At 41.2% G+C, this 21,539-nt stretch overlaps 1 long non-coding RNA gene across 1 annotated transcript in view; it reads left to right on the forward strand.

Moving 5' to 3' along the window:
- Window positions 1-473: 473 nt before the first annotated feature.
- LOC148224154 (uncharacterized) overlaps window positions 474-21,539 on the forward strand; it is a 45,461-nt gene continuing 24,395 nt past the window's right edge. The window contains exons 1-2 of the long non-coding RNA XR_015802082.1: window positions 474-933; window positions 2,342-2,517. This is a non-coding gene — a long non-coding RNA (uncharacterized LOC148224154). The remainder of the gene's footprint in view (window positions 934-2,341; window positions 2,518-21,539) is intronic.

Consider the following 21,539-nt stretch of genomic DNA (forward strand, 5'->3'; position numbering starts at 1 on the left):
CGGCATTATTTTCATTATATTATTTTTTAGTGTTTCAGATGATAATTAAACTTTAATAATTAAGCATTGCCTTCCTGAGAAGGCCAGGCCCTGTTTCTGTTTCCTTATTCCCCTGCTGCTTAGGCAGTATCCCTACCTAAAGCAGCAGGGATTAAACAAGCCACGACTTTTTGGGACCCAGGCAAACAGAGAGTAGAACAGAGAAGACAAAGATTTTTAACTCGCACAAACCTTAAAATAGCACCCTCCTTGCTTGTCATTTTTGTCCCTTGACAAGATCTCCAGAAAAAAAAAAAAATTTTTGCGTTTTCAGTCTCACAAAAACCATGGGTTCTCCAGCAACGAGGCAACGGAAAAAATCAATACTTGCCATGTACCATGTAACCAATAGAATAAGGGCAATGATTTATGTATGGATGGATGCAGACTGAATCAGCTGGGGCCTCAAACACAGGCACACACAGAAGGAGCGAGAGAGAAAGAGAGGTGTGGGGGTGAGCTGGACTGCAGTGATTATTCCTCCACTATGGCCAGATTTTTTTTGCTGCAGCAATAATCCCCCTCCCTGGCGCTGCAGGATGTGGAGGAAGGACTAGCAATGTGTGGAATATGTGCTGGACCAGCTTTTCTCTTTTTGCCTCAGAATAATGATGCTATGTTGAATATTGAGGTACAGTAAAAAAGGAAGAACGATACACGGGCTGCAGTCCTTCAGGCTTCCAGCTACCTCCACCCTAATAAAGAACAGCCCAGTGGGGCAACAAGAAATAGTTTAAAGAGAGTCAAATTATCAACAGGATAAAAATGTACCATCACTGCTTCATGACAAGGAAAAGCAGGAAGGGCTCACTGAAGAGAACTACTTATACCCCAGGAGTTTCTGCTGAGAATAGAGTTTTGTAAATTGGATTACCAGGGACACAGCACCATAAGGTATTTAATGACTGTGGTAACTTTTAGGATATCTAATACTGCTGTTGCTTTAGAAACAAAAGCATCATGCTAAAGATTTACTTGTCTGTTTGTGTGATGTAAGCTAGCAATAAACACTTATCCAAACTATATTCTATGCTTTATTGCTGTACTGTTAATAAATAGCTTGTAGATGACTTTAAAGTGAGAGTAATTTGCTGCAGAAATGTCATCCTGTTTTATTAAAAATACCTCCTGTGTAGTTCGTGCCAAATGCTAAAATAATCCGTAACCATTCCTGCAATTCAGGCTGTATTTACATTTTGCAGAATCAGATGTTCATTCAGGACTTTCAATTTCCTAGTTTGCCATGAAGTAATCTTGCTATAATTTATGTTTCTGCCACAATTATCGCTGATGATGGAATCAATTCTCTTTTCTTTCTATAACATTTAGACCCTGGTATTTTCAGTCTCTCTCTTGAAAAGCAAAATATTTCAGAAAATGCTACAGAACAATAGGAGGCCACCAGTTACATGCACCAGTTAGGCAATGTTAGATCAATTAAAGCTTTAAGAATTGGGGGATGTTTGAAAGCCTTGAATTTTATAGATGTCTGGGAATGTACCAGGTCAGAATAGAATTGAAATAATTTCCATTCTGCCTTCCCACACCATATTATGACAATCTGCTCGCGGGATTAATCACCAGCTACCAAACAATTGTGTTTTATGGCAAAAATATTAATGGACAGAGGGACAAAATTTAAGTATAAATAGGGGTTTTTTTTCCTAAAGAATGTGGCTGCATGTCACCAGACTTTGCACTTGAATTATAAAAATTTGGAGTATTTTGCTTTGCTATTACTTAGATATACTGTGCTTAGCATAACAGAGCATACACCTGTTTGGGCACAGCAAAAAAGCAGGAAAATGAGGCCCTGAAAACAGAGTTGGTATTTGATTTCCCAGTCAGCTGACAGTGGCAGACAACAGTACATCTCAGAGAATGAAAGTATGAAACGTGTTCTAAAACAGAATAAATATAAACAGCTCGTTCTTAATTCAGTTAGAAAATCCTTCTGGTGGCAAACACTCAACAGCAGTAACAACTATCTGACTCTCTGTTCCCAGATCCCTCATCCCTCTCTTTTTATTCATCCCACAGATTAGAATCTTGATCAATGCAAACATTTTAGAATTATGTTAGGATACAAAGGTGCAGCCCATGAGCCAAACAAAGCACAAGAGATCACGATCCACAAGAGAAGACACCTGAGCAGCAACTTCTGCTGTAGAAATGAAATGATGCACACAATTCAAGGGGCTTTTCCCAACTGCCCAAAGTCCTGGAACACAACAAGGGATGGAGAGGCTTACCTTGGAGCAATAACTGTAATCCTCCTCCTGCTTTGTCTCTCAATAAACAGAACAGAAACTCCACAGATGAAGATGGACTTCATGGAGTTTAGTTCTGAGCTTCAGCCATCAGGCCATGGACCTGTACCCTTTGGAGGTGGAGAGGGAAGAGCATGGAAAGCTGGAACCCCCGAGGGAAGAACAGGACAGCAGGACAGGTACTGGGACTCCACAGCACCAGGGCCAGGTGAGTTACACCAGCAAACAATGCTTTGGAGGCAGGGCTGTGGGAATTTGTGCTGAAAATTAATGAAAACATTTTCCTTTCTCCTGCCCTGCACTGCCTGGATAAGTTGAAGCACAAGGTTGTGCAGATCAAATCCCTGAGCAAAGCCTCTTTTGGTGTCTGAACTGAGCAGCAGAGTTCATTTTAAAGCAACACCACACAGGTCCACGTTGCAGAAACAAAAGGAGGTGCTCTGTCACTCCTGCAGTCCTGCACTGCTCTCTCAGCTCAAAGGTTCTGAATGGCAAAGGAACTTCACAAATTGAGCCAGAGTGTTATAATTAGGAAAAGATTACAGAAATTATTGAGTTTGCAATACAGAAAATTATCCTAATGTTTCACATGTACCAATAAACGTCTGTTTCTAATCCAGCACATGATGTTCTCTTTGCAAATCACCATTTGAAAATAGACTGAAGTTGAAGAGAACACGGTGAAATCTACAGTTGAATTTTTAAAAGCCGACATATAAAATACTAGAGAAAAAAAGAATCTTATTTCTCATTTTAAAAGGAAAATATTTTAATCTGATGCTTACTGCAATTAATTTCCTTAGTATGATTTCTGCTTTTACTAAGAGAAATACAGTTAGGCTTGCTCCCATTTACACTAATGGTGAGATTATCAGTAAAACTAAATTATTCTTGTTGACATCTTCTTAGCATTTTAATTGTGTTTTGGAAACAACTAAAAAAAAGGAAGCGGGCGTGTGACTTGAACAAAAGTGTGATTTTTAATTCATTTTCTATAGCAGGAAATATATGTGTATAACTGTCTGTCCATTTGTTTTCAAATGAATGTGCAGAAATTTCTCATTCCCCTAAAAGCAGCAGGATAATTTAAAATGATGTAGGGACGCCCCTATAGAAACACATTTACAACTTTTTCTGACATTAAAGTACTGTAGTTTGTCCCATGAATAAGGAAATGTCACAGAATGTCACAGATTGAAATGCCTTATCATGCTGTAAAAACTGGGACACTGTGGAGCAGCAACATCTGGACTTTTGATGTCTTCATAATTTTTTGTCTTAGTGTGGTCAAAGGACCATGGATATTTGTTGGAAACTGCTGAAATACTTCTGCAAAGTGCAGCACTGTCAGCTCCTGGGGAAATGAACAGCCCAAGACCCTGCCTAACACAAAGCAGAGGGAATTTAACAGAAATGCAATGTCTGCAAGGTGTCAAATTTAATACACAGTAAAAGGGGGGGGAAATCAACCCAAAAGCATTTAGGCCCTGATTTTGGAAGTGCTTGGATCATAAAAGCAGCACCCACTCTGAAAACAGCCCCGTGTTCTCCAGGCATGGCCTCAGTGCTGGGAAAACAATCCAAAGGGGAAACTGAGCCCTGATATTTGCCCTATAAGAAGCCCCAAATCTTGGTGTATCAATGCCCCCTGAGCAGCTGGAGAGCTGGCAGGGATCATTTGCAATTACTGTAATTGCATTCATTCTTTGCTATCATTTCCTGGACTTACAGTGCACAACATCTGATTCTTTTATCTCCTGCAAACCATCCCAGCTCTGTCAACAGCTCCTGAATTTTTAAACAGGTACCTTTCCCTCCCCTCTTTTATTCTGCCTGAAATTTTCTGACCCCAGATCCTCAGATAGAGCAACTTCCATGGATTAAACAGTTCTATAGCAGTCACCTAATAAAACACTATTAATTGTAATAGATTTTTGTTTCTTCTTCCAATGATATTTCCATGGCAACATTTTCAGGTTCTATTGTTGAGGGTGTTCTTCATTCCCAGAGCAGGTTAACCACAGGGCAGGAAGGGCAGGCTGTTGGTCAGCCTTTATTTTCTCTGGTCCTTCAGCAAAGGTTAGTTGAGGTCACCAGAAGCCAAAGGGTAATTACTTTTCCTCAACAGGGTTAAAGTCACACAGATTGCTATTGAGACAACTGTATGGACGACCTTCAGGATTTTATGTTCAATCTTCCTTTCTTTCAGCAGAGCAAATGTTAATAAGGAAGCAGAGAGGGTAAGAGCTCGGTGAGCTGGACACTCTGCAGCTCCACACTCTGCACTTCTGCTCCTGACTGCTTGAGCAGCTTTGAACAAAAATGCCTTTAGGTGAGCCCAGACCACAAAAGGCTGCACAGTGATTAAGTGTGAAAGCTATCAATAGCCAAAAAGGGCCTGCTCTGGGATTTCTCTAGCCAATTAAAATATTCCAACTCAAGATATTTTTAGGAGAGCCAGCACCCCCATATTCTGTTTCAGTGGCCTCCATTTCATCATTACTGTCACTTCCTTCACTCAAAAGAATGAGCTGGAATTGCAGGTTTTAGCTAGGCAAGATTTTAGTGCTCCTTCTTTTGGCTTCCCATGGAACAGCCAGCAAGGCAAGAGCCTGGTGGGGATGGAGGAGAGACAGCAGCTCTGAGCTGAACTGCAGGGAAAGCCAGGGAGATTTGGGGTAAATGAGGGCTTTACATGGATTTAGGGGAAGGAAAACGGGCTGGTAGCACACCAGCACGCTACATAAAGCAGAAATGCACTCACACTGTGAACCTGCCAACAACAGAGATCCAGTCCATACAAAAATCCCCGTGTCCAAGTGTAAATCCAGCTGGATCTCAGGCTGGTGGGCTGGGGACAGGTACACGTGGCACCTGGAGCACCGGGAGCCAGCATGTCCCTGCTCCCAGCCCCTGCACCAGCACTCACAGCCAGGCACTGCTCTGCTCCTTTCCTGCCACAAAATCCAAGTCCCCTGTGGCTCCCCAAGCACCACTGCTCTCATTACCAAAATTAACAGCCCTGGGTTACTTTTTGTGTACACCTTCAAGTCATTATTGCAGCAGTGAAAGTCAATAATGCAAAGCAAGGGGAAAAAGAAGGGGAAGGTGTTGTCTTTCTCAACCTTAGTTTCAGTTTTCTGTTGTCTGGCTTCTCTTCTCAAGCTCAATGTTGACAAAATAAAATAAATAAATAATACAAGGATCAGGTCCTGATCATTAAAATATCCATTATGAGTCAGGAAAGTGCAACTCAGCTTCTTGATTGATGCATTACGGCGTAAGCTCAGCACAAGTTATAAATAATCCCAATGGTGATAGATGACAAATGGAAGATTTGGTAATCAATCAATTCAAATGGGGCTAAATGGAAGAATAATGCATCATTTATACTTGGCTGTGTTGTACAGTATGTAAATTATTGAGCACTTGCTATAGCACTGTCACATCAAGAGCTGGTGGATGAACAGATGCTCATAAAACACAATTCTCAGGCTCTGTTTAAGCACTGGTGGGACACAGGCAAAGGGCCACAGAAACTTTCTTCTCTCCAGCCTCAGCAAGGGCACATCTGTGTGCTCAGAACTTTCCCTTTTCCCAGGGACATCAACTGCTGTCTTCAGAGTTCAAACACCAATTCCCAAACAGAAATCATGTTAAGCAGCATTGCAGACAAGACCAAATTTAGGATAAGTGAATCATGGGACCATTCCCTAAGAAAGAGCTCCAAAACAGGAATCTAAGAGCTACAGTTTCAGATATAACCTGCATCTGCAACATGTGAAAAATACACTGTGCTACAAAAAGCTGTGTATTAAAGGCTCTCAAGCCTAATTCCATTATGAAATGACCTTATAGAGCAACCACACAACTGTTACAATTTGTTCTGAACTTGCAGTTTTGCATGTCACTAATTTAATTAAGATGCTTCATTTGTCGGAAAGGGAACTTTCACTTGGAAGTGTGCCAGCCCCAGGCAGCAAAAAGCACAGATAACCAATGTCCAGGGGCCACTCACACCACATTGCTTCTACCTAAACCACAGAACCATGGAATGCTTTTGGGCTGCAAGGGGCCTTAAAGTAGATTCAGTTCACCCACTGCCACGGGTGGAACCAATGTAGTAGTAGAAGTCCTTGTGTCCCATCTGTTTTGGGAAAATTGAGCTTTCAGGAGAACTTATAAACATCCAGGGTGAGACTAAAAGATCCAAGAAATTCCCAAGCAAATTCAGACAGCTGTCCTGGATTAACCTGCTTCCTTAGGGCTTGTAAACAATGACAAGAGCCACCAAGTGCTGATATTGGCAGGTCAGAGGGCCAAGGAACATTTATCCACTGTTTTTTTCATCGTATTTAGGATATACTTCATCCAATTTCATTCCCATAGCATTCTTAAAGCCAAATGCAGGCTTTCTGATTGCTATTGAATCATTAAAACCCACAGTGACATGATACACCTAACAAGCACTTTTATAGATTTAAAAGCCAGAAATAACAAACCCTATGACTAAAATAGAAACTTTAGCTTCTTTTACTTGAGTCAATCTATGGTAGGGTAGCCCAATTACTAATGATTTGTAAATGGTCACTTGGATACACTTCACATCTATAAATCCTGACTGAAAATGGCACAGATTTGGAGAAGTCCAACTGCACAGTCATTTGGTTGTTTTGGAATCTTCCTCTTGGGTTCCTTTTGTTGTTTTGTAATGAATAGACACTGTAAAACAGACTGAAAATCACCAAGGCTTCAAAATCATGCTCTCATCTCCAAAGTGCAGCCTGTCTTGCTCACTCTGTGCTTGTGTCCATGGAGCTCCAAAATTATATGGGGTTTAGGTGAAGAGAACAATCGGCAATCCAAAAATATTGAAGCTGTTTCCTGATGGTTTTTGCATTTCCTTCAGTTTTCTTATAATTACTGGTCTCAGGATCAGTCATACAAAGATCAGCATTTTCCAATTGTACTGTAGAGCTGATGCTTTTTAAAAGTACAATTAATGGTGCTTGAAGCAAAAGAGACATTTTAGATATCACAGTTCTTACAGAAAAACACAGCTCCACCTGCACACACCTTTGCAGGTGATCACCAATAGCACAGGGGGGGAAAACCCCTAGGAAACCTATTTGGGGCTGGCAGAAAACCTATGGCACCCCAAGTATCACAAAGGAAAGGTAAAGAGGTTTCCCAAATGATAAAACTGGAAAATGTGCAAATACAACCAGCTGGCAAGTCTGCTTTATGTCAGAACTGCACAATCCTGCCTCATTTCCCATTTCATGGTAAGAGTAGTGAGAGGATAAACTGCTCCTCCACCAATGCCACCTCACCCCTTCAGGCTGCCCCATAAACCAGGTGAGAGCTGCCATGTCCAGGCTGGGTAACTCTGTCCTACAACAGGCGAGGCAGAAAGACATCACTGTTACTCTGAGCCACCTTTTCCACTTTGCCCCTTGTGGCTGTGGGATCAGTGTTCCTTTGGTGTCACATGTGGGAAAGGCACATCCCTGGCACAGCATTTATCTGTTCACAAGTCCTCCCTTCCACGCCGTGACCCTCTGCATCTTGATTTTCTGTCAGCTTTTAAGCCCCAGCTAATTAGAAGATTCACTACTCCTTATGATTCCTGACTTTCACAGTTTCTAATTAGTCTCTGTAGCAGTCTGTTACCTAAATTAATTGTGATATTCCACTCGGTGCGTTAAATGAGAATCACCAACAAACATCACATTTTTGTTGCGATCCTAAGCATTATTTACCTCACAGTAATCTAGTTCTAAGGACAGCATGCTTTAACTTCGACATTCAAATGAAAAAAGGGGGGGGAAAAAAGGCAGGTTGAATATTAACTCCAATTCTCTTTTCCAAAACGACCCCTCAGATTAGGAGTCCTAATTGGGAAGATCTGGTACCTAGAGATAGGGCTGAAGGTCTGCACACGAGATAGGCAGAGCCCAGGGCAGGTCCCGGGGCCAGCTCCGTCCCCACCCCGCGGGCACAGCCCGGCTCCGTCCTGCGCCGCAGCGGCTGCGAGGCACCAGCAGAGCACAGAGAGGTAAGAGATCAATGGACATTATCCCCAAATTCAGAGCGAGCTCCAAACTAGGAGCTGTAAGATGCTGGGGGCTGGTTCCCATGGCAGGGTGTGAAGGGCTGTCCAGCTAAGTGACCTCTGGAGCTGCTCAATCAGCAGTGCTGGACACTGACAGAAGCTTTGAACAGTATCTGCTTTGGAAAAGAAACAAAAGTCCTCTCTATTGTTCCCACTGATCCTTCTGGGAAAGAGAGCACCAACAGCTTGGACAGGGTGATGCTCTTTAGCAACAGAAATTTGAGCAGCAAATCATAAATATTATTTACCTCCATCTTCATCCAGTGCAGCAGAAAGGCTGAGCTGTTTTCAGTTTCCAATTTTAAGATTTTGCATTATAAAAACCCCTTTCAACCTCATGCACTTGCATCACCTGATGCAGCCCATGCACAGCACAACTCCTAGCAGTGGTGTCTAGCAGACTGTGCACTCTCACAGCTCCTAATTTTGAGGCACAACAGTAAAAAGCCTTCACTGGCTGCTGCACAACACCTGTAAAGAGAAGTTTTTAAAAATACCAACTCTCTCTATAAGCAGACAGTCACCAGAACCAGAAGACTCTCGTGTAGAAGTATTTTATTAGAGTATCTTCTTGCTGCTATTTTAATTAGAATATTCTGCTGAAATCAGTAATTTTAGGCAAGACCTAAGAACTAAATTAATATGAGAAAATCTGAAGTGAGTGAATTTGCTGAGGGCCGTTCACACCACCCAGGCTCAGAGCATTGAATCCATCTCAGCTCTTTTTGGTTTATGCATTTCTGCCTACAAAAGGCACTTCTGCTAAACCAGCAGGTTTATCTGAACATTTTAGTGTCACACACACCCAAAATGTCCTTTCCAGGGACAACTGAGCATTCAAAAGCTGCTTAAACTGCACTACAATTTTAATGGTGTTTTGTGGAAATCTCTTGTTATGTGTATTTGTAATGAGGCAGATTTGTCCTGATATCCACTACCAACCATTTGTTAAATCATTATTTTAGGAAAGTAAACTAGCAAGATGCAAAAGAACAACTGAAACAAACTTCTCAATTGAAATAAGTTTCAGAAAAACACAAAAATACTTTTATACTTTTTGCCTGTCACTTTTTATTCATTGCTAACTAGGTTACTCTGCTACAGTTGCTGCCCTTGCCCACAAAAATAGAAGAATCAGAAAATTAGTTATGATCTTCATCCCGTGGATCCCAAAATGTTCCTATCCCTGCAGAAAAAAAGTAATTTGCAGATTCCACAGAGGTGGAAAGAACCTTGTTTATTTTAGTGTCCATCAGATCTGTAGCAGCACTGAACCTTTGACAGGAAAGATTTCCAAGACAACATTTTCCATGTGCAGGACGAAGTGATTGTATTTAATAACTGCTTTAACAAAAGCTTCCCCTGCTCCATTAATTTAGTTGCCAGCCTGTGCTCCAGCAGCAGACAAAGAGTTAATGTCAAAATACATCTTCTGATACCCCGATTGCCTTTCCCCATCCATTGTTTTCAAACTTCTTTTGAATGGTCAGAAATTTTCTGCCTGAATAAACTCTCAACAGAAAAGAGAACTGGAGCAAACAGAAAAATGAGTAAAATAAAACCAAACTCTGTGGGCAATATAGAAAGGAGACCTGGTTATAAAATCACCAATCTCTAGCACCAGTATTTATTGTGGAAGTAAGGTAATTTAAAAATGTAGATTTTACTCCTTGAAGCAAAATTATATAATGGTGACAACATTCTGAACACTATCATAAACCTGGTAAATTTATCTTTGGATGATTTGATACTCAGAATAGAAATTAAACCAACTCTTTGGGAAACATTTATAAAAATTCTTTTCAAAATAACAAATCCCTGCTTTCATGTTGCTGTTCATGTCTGAGCTTTCCTTTAGACTGAATTAGGCAAACACTACTAAAAGTTACTTGTCACTAATACACAAGAGCTTCCAATTCCAACTGTTTTGCTGACTCTTAGCATTCTCATTTTACTGTCAGGAGCAAAAACTCTATTCTTATAAAAACCAAGAGCAGCATTTCAGTTATGGTTATCTATTGATTCAGTTACACTTGAATTGATCTCAAATTGTTTCAAGCAACTGTTCTGCACCCAAAACACCACATGAACCACAGAAACCAGATCAATAGATTTCAAGTGAAATAATTGTTTTCCTTTGTAAGAGCCCATTACTCCTTGAATGCAGAACTGTTTGATTGACCTCCAGGAAAGCAGCAGATGTGAATAAGCCAAGCACCTCAGGCCTTATCGGTTAAAGCAAGGCCTTGGAAATTACATGGAAGCACAGGGAACGTGCTCAGAGCTGTGGGAAAGGCACAGCTGGAAAAGCAGCAAACCTGCATTTGACTCTGATAACAGGAGAGCAGTGGGACACGGGCAAAAAACAGATTTGGGGAGTTACTCATGAACAGACAGCAAAGTACTTCACTAGCCAAGAAAATAATTCAGGGATTCTCCAGTGACTGGTTTGAGTTACACAGTATTGTATTGTGAGGTTTTGGTCCTGTTTTGTGAAATTTCACACCACTGTGCCACTGAAGTAATTTTTTCTCACTGAATAGTTCCTCACTAAATAATTGTAAGGCTTTGTGAGGGCAGTCATTTCCAGATTACCAATTTCCAGTGCAGCAGCTGAGGAAATCAGGGGCAGCACATGAATTCCACTGGCAGGATAAGATTTAGAGCAGATTAACAATTCAGTGGTGTGCCTGAAGTGAGATTTTATTTCTTTTAATAATAATAATACTGGAAACAAACTAAATGTTCCCATCAGAATGTTTTTGTAAGGAACCTTGCTTGGCTCCCTGCACGTATTAGACCCGGTGTGAGCTCTACTCTTTTACGAGCACAATTAACTGCAAACACCTTGTCATAAACATTGCAAAAGGTCAAAGAGATTGCAACAATTTTGCTAAAGAGATAAATGGTCAAATAAAACATTGAATTGTTAATTCCCAGGTGACAAAAAGCTGCATGAGTCAGATCAATAGGAAGACATAGAGAAGGAATTCTGGGATAAAGGGCGGGTCAACCTTGAAGTGTTATTAACTCGCTGCTGGTGTTTTGCTGGGGCACAAACACTTTGTGTTCCTGCAGGTAACAGGGCTCTGAAACAGCAAATGGATGCTCACACAACTAAAACTGGGCACCAGACATTGTCGAGACAAAAAGTTCTGGAAGGATTCAGCTCTATTAACTTTGCTTTTATTAAATATTGTCAGACACATATAGCCTCTCATTCCATCTTATTCCTAAATTCCAACAGGGAGCGTGTAAGTGACAAGTCTGTCATTGAAACTGTGTTTTGAATGACTGCACTCCCTTATTTACCAGTGAGGTAGAATGGGCTCCCATTTTCTGCTTATTTTTAGAATATTAGGACGAATTTCAGGTTGTTGTGTGTTGTTGATTCACACAACCTGAATCAAACCCATTCAATTTTTGAGACCCCTCCAGAGCAGATCACGAGATTTATATTTATATGCAAATAAAATCATCTCAGCATTATTTAATTTGGGACATTTACAAGTAAAAGAGAGGCTTTTCCTAAAGAAGACTAAGCTACTCATGGAAGAGAAAGCATGGAAAATTGAAAAATGCTATCACAAATCAACAACTCTCACATGCAGTGGAAAATATCTCGAAGTATCCAAAGGAACTGAGGAACTCCAGCTATTCCAAAGCATTAAACACTGCTATAAAACACAGATAGCAATGCCTGTAATGATCCCATTGGACACTTGAAAATGAACATTTCAAAGGTCAGGAATTTTACTTCTGCCAAATTGAATGCCAGTAATTTGCATAAGACTGAAAGTCAAATATCAGTGTAAATTCCCCCAGTCATATGCAAATGTAATCACCCCATGCCTCCAACAGCAGTTTTATGTCAGGCAGCATGAAAAATGTAGAGAAATCCCATCAAGCACTTTGGGCTCAGGGATATAAGTAACAAAAGACACTACATGACAAACATCTGTGCTGTACAAATGCCATGAAAACATATTTTACTCCAACAGCGAATTGTAAGGTGCTGTTAACTACTCATTCAATGATTTTTATAAGTGAAAAGAAACTCTCCTTTTGGAGTGCACTTCAGAAATATTTATATTTACACAAAACTCGTGGCAACTTGGAGGTGTAATTTTAGCTTTGAAAAGAGGAAGGCACATTTGTGTTTTTTTCCTGAAAAGATATTTTCACTCTGCATTTTCTAAAAACATCACTTGATATCTATAGCACAGAGCCTCAGGGCTCACTAAATTAATGGCAGTTATGCCACTAAAATTAATGGCTCTGGGATCAGGACTGACTTAGGTTTTCCTACAGTATTTAAAATTTAAAGAGAAGCCTAACAGTCTTCCACAATTCTAATATAATAGTAATAAATAATACCCACTAAATGGGTCTGTGTCAAACCAGTCATTTAAGCCAGTAAGCTTATGCAGCAAAAGAGTGTAGAAAGTTTTGTTATGTAACAAAGGAGAGAATAAGCTGGTATAAAACTCACATCTATTTGCTCATTTTTAGTTAGTTCAGGCATAATGTTAGACATGATAGTTTCTGTATCACCTGAGATGTAACACAGAATAAAATTATTGTGTGTTCTGCATGTCATCCTTTCTGCCAACACAAGGCACTGATTTAAATAACTACTTTAAATTAAAGGGCAGCACTTCATACCTACCTCCATCACCAGCAGTGATGCTGATGGAACATAAATGTTATTTTATTAAAGTACAGGGCACTTCCTAAATATCCATAAAACACCAGATATCCCGGAGTAACTGCTGCACTGTCTACATGCTTCAAAGTGCTCTCACAATTTGTTACAAATTGAATAATGTGACATCCACAAAGTCCAGCCGTTTAACTACAAAAGCCCTCCAGATTCACACATGGAGCCTGGCAAGATGAAGTGCAACTAATTCTCGTGCAGCTTTATTAATTACATCAAAAGAACGTGATTTGACCTCAGAACTGTGCTCTTTTCAAGAAGAGAGAGACAACTGCTGTGAAAGTGCACATCTGACGCGCTCCCAGCTCTCCTCGTTACATTAAAAAGCTCCTGTCCCCTCGTGGGACCCCAGTGGCACAGACAAACGGCAGAGCCCAGCAGGAGCGTGCTCAGAACAGGTGCTCGAGTGTTTTTTGTGGAGCATGTGGAGCTGGAACAGCCCGGGCTGGGCTCCCCTCGGAAGCAGGGATATACCTGGAGCTGCCCTCCCTCGTGGCTGACAGGGTCCTGTGCTCCCTCTGTGAGACTCACAACCCAGAAAACAGCATTGAATCAAAGATATTCATCCCCAAAAGAAGCACATGGGTTTAAATGTTGCTTAGCAGGACACTGAACAGAATAAGATGCAGCCTTTCACACACAGTGAGAAACACATCCTTTACACTGCCTGCAAAAAACACAGATTATTATTGAGACAGCAATTAAAAACATCAGCTTTGACTGGACAGTTTTGGTTCTCTCTCCTTCCATCTCTTCTGCCTCCATGGCCTGAAGCCCCTCAGGAAGGGGCTTCCCACAGAACAGTGCTGCCCAGCACCAGGGACAAAGAGCTCAGCTCTGGTCTGTCCCTGCCCATTGCCACAGCAAACACAGGCAAGGAGGAGGAAATGCAATCTGGACAAATATGGACTGTACTCACATTTGCCTCCTAATATAGGGACAGTCACAACATCACCTTTTGTTCAAATCCTATGTTCAAACTAAAAGACAACAACCACAGCTATGGCTGCCCACACAGAAGCCTTTAAGGCCATTTCCCCATTCAGACTGCTCCTGCCACACACCACAACTTTTGTAACCACCTGCTTGTGCCCAAATTGTACATTTTAACACCTCTGCTCACAAGAAGAGACAAAGCAAACACCAAGTTCTGAATCTCACTGTGTGACAGCACAAGTGCTTGCATGTATTAAGCAAAATTGCATGAGTATAAAATTGCAAGGAGACCAGAACTGCTCATTAAAATCACACCGCTGACCTTTTATAATGGCAATATAGGATTTCTGTGACTAAAGAAACAATAAAATTGCATTGGAACTTTTTCAATCTGTGCTCACAGTTAGCCACAGATCTCTTCTGCTAAATTAACACAAATTGAAATGATGTGATGCAACTCAGCAGAGGTGGAACGTGATGCAGTAAAAGGACACCTAAAGTGTTGGCAAAGATAATTAAGAGTATCTGCTTTCTAAAATTCAGAGCCTGAACAAAACTTCATGCACAATTATACCCTGAATTTCTGTGCTTGAATACAATCATTTCAAGTGAAAACTGAGCCTGCTGACACCAATGTCCAGGTGGAGACACAAGGCTAAATATTTCCTTCAGTTCATAAAGCTGAGGGAGAAAAGACAAGAAAGGCACTAAATGTCCCCCAAGGAGCAGCTGTGACACACAGGGCTGTGTTACTGGTGTGGAGCTAACACTGCTGACACTGCAGTGTCTAACACACAACAGCTTCAGCCCCACACCACCCTATCAAACACAGCCTGGTGCACAACAAAAATCCATGAATTCTCCACTTCTTTACTCCAATATTAGTGACTGCTGTGGTTCTTAGGGACTTGCTTCTCAAGCAGCCACTTGTGCAGACAGGAGAAGGCAAAACCTGACTGCACCTTGCAGAGCAGCACAGGTGACTGCAGATAGATCATCTCACACAGCCCTGGAAAATCAGGAAACTGCTTTGTTATATTCTCATTTCCACCTGTGTTGCAATAACCCCAAACCCCTCTGTTAGCAACATATTAAAGAGAAATACTAATTTGTGTCTCTGAAGTCCCAGCAAACTTTGACAGAGTTCAGAACAGGTGCTGATTTAGGGCTGAATATAAACTAATGAGACATAAAAATGTCCCTCTGGTAATTCTTTTCCAATGCAGCAGGGGGGCATTTTTTCTTTGCCAGCTCCTCTTATTAAATGTCCATCAATGGGAAATTTGGAATATGCTTTCAGAGTATGCCTTTAGGAAAACAGCTGAAACCTCTGAACAGTACATCACTTCAAACTCCTGTTAGTACCACAGTTCACATAAACTCATTTTTCAAAATTACCTGCTCGGTTTGGGGGGGTTCAGATTTTCTCCCCACTTACCAAGGCGTACATGTTGTATATTTGTTTTATGTATGTATGTATGTTTATGTATGTTATAAACTTGTTTTTAAAATCTTTAGATTTTAGAATAATAGAATAATCTGTTCTCCTGCCCAGTGCCTCCCGAGTTTTTTGCAAACAGCAGGATTTCTTTAATGCTTCTGATTGAATTTCCCTACTTTCTCATTTAAGGGTAGGAAAGCAACTTCTATTCTGCACCCCTCTTAGCAGATTGTGGCAAAAGAGGAGGGGGGGGGCAAAAATCCTCACTAAAGCTCTGACAGATGGTACCCAGCGTTTGACTCATGCTGGGCTCAGCAGGACCTATAGTTTAGAAGGTTAGGACTGTCAAAAAGACTCTGCTTATCAAGTGAATAACAAAGTGTGGACTGCCAGGCTGTTTCCTATAGAAAACTTGTATTTTCCTTGTAATTCTCAGCTATCTCTCCAGTGCTTCTGAAAGTTTTGGAGGAGCAGATGCTTTTGTGTTTGGGAAATAAGCTGGGAGTGCCATGGCAGGAGCAGCCGGCGGCACAGTAGGCCTGACTGAAGCTGTGCCCCCGTGCCGCTGTCAGTGCTGCGTTTGGGGGCTCCGAGGGGATTGGAGAGCAGGGACAGAACTCTTCCTCCTCTCCTCTCCTCTCCACTCCTTCTGCAGGCAGTGACAAATTAATCTGCTCTTATATTACTGAGGAATCGCTTTAGCAAAGTCGCTGTGGCAAATTGGGAGCAAAGGCAGAAAGGTCTGGGCGTAAGGCAGCGCTCCCCAGGCTTTTCTTTTTAAGTGATTTTGTGAGATCAAGCTCACATCACGCAGCATCTACCCCAGCACAGGGTGTCTGAAGTGACTGCAAATGTCAGTGAGCAGGCTGGAAGCAGCACTGGAGTCTGCAGAAACACTGCTGAAAGGTGAACAGCTTGTAGCCATGTTTTCTGGTAAGTCTGGACTTTTAAATTTGGGGTGGGGGGAGTTGGTAAATAACTCCTGTTATTAATCACTGCTATAGCTCTGTAAATATTCCTAATGCTTTCTTCCTGAAAATAATGTCAGTTCATTTGTTGAACAAGACCATTGGTTTAGTCATAAAATAAATTGGTACCAACAGTCGGCAGCTGCTCTTCAACAGTTAGAATTAATGAGATAGTAATTATACAGCAAAATACAATCTTATTATTGCCAACACTCAAGCCTCTGTCATTGCCTCGTTTGCTTTTTGTTCAGAACTATGAAAAATGAAATGACTTAAACTAAGTTCTGACGTTCACAGAATCTAATTAATTCAATGTGGGTTCATTGCTGTGTCTGGAATCCAAGTTGCTTTATAACAGACTTAAAACTAGTTTGGTACTAAGGAGGGCAGGGGGAGGAATCAGTGCTGCTTTGCTGGGCAGCAGAGTGGGGTGACTGCACACAGATGATTACTCTGAGTTACTCTGCTGCCAGAAAACCTCCAGCAGAACAAGTATGTGAGCAAAAACTTCATAATAATTATTTATTATTTCATATCACATCAATCTCAAGGAAAAGCCATAACCAGTGTGATGCTCCTGAAGAATATAAATATAGCTCAGGGTATGCATGAGGCAGGCTGTGTGTGAGAAAGTTTTGACCTGGTTTGTGGATTAAAAACTTGCTTTGAGTAAGGCAATGAGCAATGAGGATAATTCTTTCATTCTTCTTTGACCTGAAGTCAAAGTTCTGGCCTGAAATGTGGCTAATTTATTTAAGTGCTAATTTATTTAAGGCTCTTCCCCTTCAAAACAGGGACGGGGAATAGGCTGAGTGTACAACCTGTTGCTTTTCTCCCTCCTTTTCAGCTCAGTTTCCCTTCCCCAGTCCAAGCACCTTCCAACAGATCACGTAGAGATCAAGAGAGGAAACAGATCAGTCCAAAAATGGAGTTTGATTTAGTTTTCATGCAGTCAGTCATGAGCCTAAGTGAAGGAAGCCATCAAGAAACACAGTTCTGAAACACATGTGAAAAATGGGCAGTGTTCTCACCCAGCACTTCAGGGCACACATGATGGATCCCTGCAGAAGGTGGCATTCCCACACCCTTGTTCAGCACAAAGCCATCTCAGGGAACAGACAACTGTCCTTGTCACCTGGGTTCAGAGCAGCCAGGTACTGAGCTTCCCACAGCTGCCAGCAAAGTCTCCTCCAGGTGCTGCCTAAACTCCCTTGGGATTTGGCACAACCCTGTCCCAAATTGCTTTATGCTCTGGCCCAGGAGCCATTTTCCTGCTCTTTCTGCTGTTCCAAGGCATGTCCCAGAGAGGGACTTTGCCAGGGCAAAGGTTCACATTGTCCAGTCCTATGGTCACCTACCAGCCTGACCTTTGGGTTTAACCCCTGGATGCATCCATGGCTTGATGCTGCTGATCCTTGCTGTCATGGGACTGAGCAGCTCATAAAAACTAGAAGCTGTAGCAGTGATGGGACATGGAACAGAGGGAAGAGAAGAAAAGCACTTTCATGGATAGGTACAGGAGGGAACTTGCATTAAGCTTCCATATAAAACGAGCTTGCAACTAAATCACACTTGGAATAAAGGAATGCCCAGATTTCTCAAAAAAAAAAACCTTTACAATCTGTAAAATCGGTGTTAGAAGATGCACAGCCATATTCACAGGTGCATTTCAGCCATGATATGATTATTTGCTTTCTTCTGATGACACAACTCTGTCACCAGTAGTCTTTAATTCTTCACTGCTTGGATCTGTTACAGATCTTTGGGAAAAGCTCAGCTGTGAGCAGCACAAACTTTGTTCTCACTCTGTCCACATCTGCCTGGGATCCAGCTCAGGCCCAGGGGTATCTAAGCTACAAGTGAGGTATGTGCTCTGTAACAAAGGCAGCAGATGGGCTGGCCCAGCAACACCTACCGTGGCTGTACCTTCGAGAAAACTCGATCTCAAAAATGTGCCATTAACCAAGTTCCACGAAGGAAGGCCCTGAATAGTTGCATTGTTCTCCAGATAACAAAAAATTAAAAATTAATTATTAACCACGATCCTGAGGGCTTAAAGCTGCCACTGGGCTGAGAGTTAATTTCAGAAAAATGGGGACAGTTTCACATCCAAGCCTGGGGAGCTTTGTTTTGTGTCCAGTTCAGAGCACGTGATAAAATCAGGTTACACAGCCAGTACCTTTCTCAAAACAAGACTTCACTCTACCAATGCAACAGAAGAGCTTCAGAATGCCTCAAAAAAAGGACAGATCAGCTTTAACTGCTTGCTTACTCTTTCCAGAGAGATGAAGCCTTTTATTATGAGCTTCCCAGGATGTCACTGAAATGTTATTTTTATTTATACCTCAAAGTAAACATACAAATAGCCACTATAAATTTTATCAAACAGACAGGAGAGGGAGCTCTCTCTTCATCCCACTCGATTAGGAATGGATTTTGCTGAATTTATTAAAATCTAACCACATTTTTACTCTGTGTCACATGTTACTTGTCCCTCTTTTGTCCTGGGATGTCTCCTCTTAGCAAACAACTCTAGCTCAAACATTTCTGTGTACCACAGAAAAATGTGGATTTTTTTTTTTCATAAATTCAATACATACATCTGTAAGGCACATTTAATTTTGGTATAGGAAAAAAATGAAAATGTAATTCCTACTGACAAAATTCTGTTTCCCTACTTACTGATACACACATAAATGCATGTGTGTCTGCATTGTAGGTATACTTTCATATTTTTCAGCTTAAAATACCAAGCAAGTAGTTACCATCTTGTCCACATTCATAGATAATTTTGTATCTATCGACCTAAAAATTCTGGTAGATCCAAGTGCATTTTTAAGATAAATCCCGGAAATATCAAATTCACTAGAAATACATACAGGCAAAGAAACCACAGCTGACAAAAAACCCAGGACAAAAGAAAGTCACAGTAATCTTAATGTCTGCATGTTCTCACTGGGTTTATTTGAAATCTTGTTGGAATAGGGTCTTGATTCCCATTCCCAAGACACAATTTTGACAGCAGAACTGCTTGTATCAGCATCTGGATATAATGCTAAAAATCAAACTGCGAGTTACGTCTGTCTCGCAAAGGCTGGATAATAAGATTTACTTAATCCATTTGAAAGAAAAAAAAATGTTTTTGTCCCCCAATTTGTTGCAACATCTGAAAGTTCACGAGGTTATGACCCCTCTTTAAGAAAGCATCTTCTACCACCTGCAAATACCCCAGGAAAGCAGTTGGAAACAATAAAACACGTGCTAGTTAACAGTTTCCAGGGAAACGGTTATGCTCCAGCAATGGGAGGTTTCAGCCCCACAGTGGCTTTGTCTAAAGAAGACATGGCCCAGCTGTTACTGAATAACCATTGTTGTAGATCATTGGGAAATAACAGTCAGGGCACCAGAGAAGCCCTGTGCAAGTTTTATTTTCATCGCTGCCAGAGGTACATGGGAGTAAAATGACAGAAGAACAACATAAACCAAAATACAGGGGCAGGAAAGATACTAAAAGCATCTCCTGGTTAAATACAAATGTGTTGCTTTGTGCACTTTTAGGATGGTGATTTTTCTAACATAACATCCCCTCAAGTCACTAGTGGCAAATATTAAGGTGAGTAATTAACTATAAAAAAGTTAGTAAGGAACTCAGAAAGTTTCAGAGCCTGAGGATGGAGTTATTCTTTGTGCTTAAAAGTGAATCAGCACACACAGCCCATTTTTTTGTTCCTTACATCAAAGGGATGCAGCAACAGATTGGTCTCCTGCTCATTATAGGGTTTTCCAGAGCCACACAATAGTTAATTTCATTGTCTGGAAACACAGCATCAGAGTTTGCAGTGCAAATTTTCATTCCCTTGAACACGGAATTTGGCTGCCTACACTCATTAATTTGCAGAACAGAGTGCATCATTTAACGAGGGTGTTCTGCAGGTTTAGCCTGATTGTTTGAAACAGGGAGAGCGAAACCCTCGATCCCAGGCAGCCAGGGCAGAGCTCTCAGTAACAGCAAGGTTCCCTTCTGTATTCACGAGTTTTTCCCTCAAATATTTATCTATTTGCTCACTCTACAAGGATTCTTACTGGCTGTGTTAAAGGACCATGCAGAAGGTGCAACACAGCTCCATTAATGGTGCAGCTCCTTCCCAGCAGGGTGAGGTGACTGATGGGCTGAGCACAAGAAACACAAAAGTCACAGTGGAACTGAGATGTTCCATACCCTAAATTTCTTTCTCTTAAATACGAGCTGATGCTGCAGGGTGTGGTGAGGGGAAAATGTGGCTCTGGGTGTTCATTTCCCCTTCCCTAGTGCTCCATGAGCATTACAAAAAATGACGAGAATGAGTTGTTCTCTAGAAAGAACCTTTTCAACTTCTCCTGATAATCTGCTTAGCAAGGACACAAGCTGTTTCTCATTTGTTTATACTGTACAAGCAGTCACAGTGAGTCACATCTCAGCGAGACTTTTTTTGCATGGATTTTTCAAGAATTTGCTACAAAACATCCTTTCACTTCCAAAAGACAAAGGGAAACAAATAGTGGTCTTTAGTTTCCTTCTAAAGCACATTAAAGATTTTTCACAGCAAAACACATTAAAGATCTGTTCCTCATCCCTCAAATTCTTTGGATCACTTAGTGTTGGCAAAAAAACAAATCTCTTACAATGAAAGCCCCGCACCAGAACTGAGTAAATTAATCTGAGGCTTTTATAGCCTCCTTTGCTGCTCACAAAAAGAGTATTAAAGTAGGTTAAAGTAGGGTATTTTTTCCTTTTTTTTATTTCCTGTGCTTACTGTTTGGAATTAGAAGAAGGTTAGAAACTCTACAGTCCTCTCATTCACGTGTATTTTTTTTCCCTTTTGTGAAGCCCTGCACAGTACAAGTCTATTCATAATCTGTGCCTCAAAGAATGTCCAATTTAAATGTAAAAATGCACAACAAGACATAACAAGTGGGAGAGTCATAAAGAAGGTGAGAATTACATGGACTGAAGGAGAGAGGTTTGTACCAGAGAAACTGCTCGTGGCTGCAGCCAAAAGGATGGTGATGG

This window comes from Sturnus vulgaris, chromosome 3 (assembly GCF_052056855.1).
Source record: "Sturnus vulgaris isolate bStuVul1 chromosome 3, bStuVul1.hap1, whole genome shotgun sequence".
Taxonomy (NCBI): Eukaryota; Metazoa; Chordata; class Aves; order Passeriformes; family Sturnidae; genus Sturnus; species Sturnus vulgaris.